The sequence below is a fragment of the Equus quagga genome, chromosome 17, assembly GCF_021613505.1.
Source record: "Equus quagga isolate Etosha38 chromosome 17, UCLA_HA_Equagga_1.0, whole genome shotgun sequence".
Taxonomy (NCBI): Eukaryota; Metazoa; Chordata; class Mammalia; order Perissodactyla; family Equidae; genus Equus; species Equus quagga.
The window spans coordinates 16,850,628-16,853,659 of record NC_060283.1 but is presented as its reverse complement, the minus strand read 5'-3'; the positions used below and the strand labels follow the sequence as shown (position 1 = coordinate 16,853,659).

General features: G+C 34.5%; 1 pseudogene; it reads left to right on the top strand.

The window, feature by feature from the left end:
- Positions 1–233: 233 nt before the first annotated feature.
- Positions 234–2,744, top strand: LOC124229127 (olfactory receptor 4A47-like; annotated as a pseudogene).
- Positions 2,745–3,032: the final 288 nt, after the last annotated feature.

Below are 3,032 nucleotides of genomic sequence, written 5' to 3'. Positions count from 1 at the left end.
ATAAAGTTTTGTTTTTCTGTATGCACTATGGAAATCCTATTAAATAATCTGCTGTGAAAATAAAAACAATCTTCTAAATAGCCAGAAAACTCCATCAAAAAAATGGACAGACAGCTGAATGAAACAAAATATATCCTCAAGTCATAATGCAGCTTTTTGCCCTCTGTTGTCATGCTGGATGAATGAGAAATTCTAGGTCCCTATGAGTGAACTAAAAAGTCTTCCTTCAGATTATGAATAAGCCACCACAAGGTAAGGCTCACAGTACATAGTGAAAACCAGCTTCACAATTGTGTGAATTTTTCCTTTATATAAGAAACTAAATCACTGTGAAATAAATCAAACAGAGTCCAATTCTAGTTATATCACTTAAACATGTGTGACCTTGGGAAAATTAATTAGATGTTCTGAGCCTCAATTTATTCAACTGTGAAATGGGGCTTACAGTTCTTGTTACTGTAAATATTAAATATGATATATTAAATTGTGAGCATATGATTGGAATCCACTGTACGGGTTTTGAGCAGTAGTTGATAAAATAACAATAAGATTTTTAAAGGGTCATTTGAGTTGCTTCAGGTGAAAAAGTTGGAGGGCAGAATGAAAGTGGAGAGAGTTGGCAGAAGTCTATTGCAGTGGGCCAAGAAGAAAATAGGGGTTAGAGAATGATCAAATTTGTGATGTTAGAAAATACAGTCAACAAAACTTGTTAAATTTATCGATAAGTAATATGAAAACAATAAAAGAGTGAGAGCCACTGTGATATTAATTGTCTGAACAATTACATGGAAGGTGATGCCATTTAATGAGATCAGGAACACTTATGTTTATTGTGGAAAAGTAGAAATTTAGCAATTTAGTTTTATAAATACTAAATTGGCATCCAATTAGTGGTCTAAAATTGGTTATGTTGCATATATATGTTTAAAAATTAAAGGAGAAATAGGAGCTAGAGAATTTACTGGTCACAGAAGTGCTTGAGAACTTTAATGAAGTGCTTCAGAATTTACTGGTGACAGAAAAGTGAAATATCCATCTAAAGACCCTAAAAAAAAATGGTCTCGAGATCTGAGACAATCCAGGGTAGTGACCTATCATTCATAATTTGATCTGCTCACTTTGAATGCGTAAATTACCTTAAATGGGTCTCAAGTGTTACACTTTTGTGACTTTATGAATGGTTCACCTTTTCACAGAATTCCCTTCCCATCTTCTCTTGCTCTTTCACTTTTTACTTAAACTCAGCTAAAACATTGCTTCCTCTGGGAAGCCTTCTCTGATTTCAGTTTGATTGATATCTTCCTACACTATGACCTTTAGCATTGTGTGAATGTTTTTATAATGATACTTATTACATTAGTCTAGAATTGACTGATCTTTCCTTATGTATCAAATCACTGAGGTTAGGCAAGTATGTCATATTTAATTTGGTAATCACAGTGTCCATAAGACTTTTGAGACAAATAGATACTCTATACACATTCTATAAATTGAATGAACAAACAAAATATTGAATTTATAAAACATTTAAAAGTTTTCCCACCTGCTTTGTAGATAAAGTGCTTCTAATATCTGAAGTCAGCACCTACAAAGACTAGATGGAACCAACGAACAATGTGGCTTAATAGTCACATTAATGTGACTAATGTGACTTATATGATTTAATAGTTTTTCGCCTTGTCTTATAGGTAAAGTGCTTCTAATATATGAAGTGCTCCTAATACATGAACCAAGGAAAAATGTGACTTACTTTGTCCTCTTGGGCCTTACACAGAATTCAAAGGAGCAGAAAATCCCTTTGTTATGTTTTTGCTCTTCTATATTTTGACCATGGTGGGCAGCATGTGCATTATGACTGTAATTGCCAGAAAGACACTGAACTCACTGATGTACTTTTGTCTTGCCAACCTGTCATTTATGGATGCCATTTTCCCCTCCATCATTAACCCCAGAAAGATTTCAGACTTGTTCTATGGGACAACTACTATATCTTTCCCATCTTGTATGACCCAGCTCTTTACAGAGCTCTTTTTTGGTGAATCAGAGATCTTTCTTCTGTTGGCGATGGCCTATGACTACTACGTGGCCATCTGTAAGCCCTTGTATTATTTGGTTGTTATGAGGCAATGGGTGTGTATTATGCTGCTAGTAGTGTGTTGGATTGGAGGTTTTCTGCATTCGCTGTATTATGCTGCTAGCAGTGTGTTAGGTTGGAAATTTTCTGCACTCATTAATTCAACTTTCCACTATTTGTAGGCTCCCATTCTGTGGTCCCAATGTCACTGATCAATTTTTCAGTGACATGTACCCCTTACTGAAACTCATCCATACTGACACCTATATCATTGGCCTTTAGTGGTGGCTAATAGAGGACTGATCTGCACTGTTATGATTTTGCTCTTCCTCATCTCTTATGATGTCATCTTGCAATTTCTAAAGAATCTTAGTCAGGAATGGAGACAGAAGACCCTCCAGACCTGTGGATATCTTCTTTGTTCCCTCCATTTTCATGTATGTAAGACCTGCAGAGACATTCCCCATTGACAAATTACTGATTGTGTTTTATACAATCAGCACTCCCATGTTGAATCCACTAATCTATGCTGAGAAATTCACAGATGGCAATTTCTATGATGAAGCCCTGCAGAGGAAAATCATATGTGACTCTAAATAAGTATGCCATTCACCATGAACAGTCCTTTGACATTAAGGCCAATTTCTTTGGTATGCAGAAATTTTCATAAATCTCATGCAAACTTTCTTTTCTCCACAGGAATTATGATATGTTTAACTAAAGAATGAACTATAATTGTATAATATATATATAAATGAGCTTTCATTATAATTAAAAAATGAACTATATGTTTGTACTGTTAATAAGAGTTTCCTTATAGACCATAAGCTCTATAATGTTTTATCACTGTAGCTAGAAAGGTGAAATTTGTGTACAGTGAGGAGTCAATAAATAATATGAAATGAATTAGCCAATGAAATATCTACAGAGTTCTGCTAATTTTTAATTAACTTCTGCA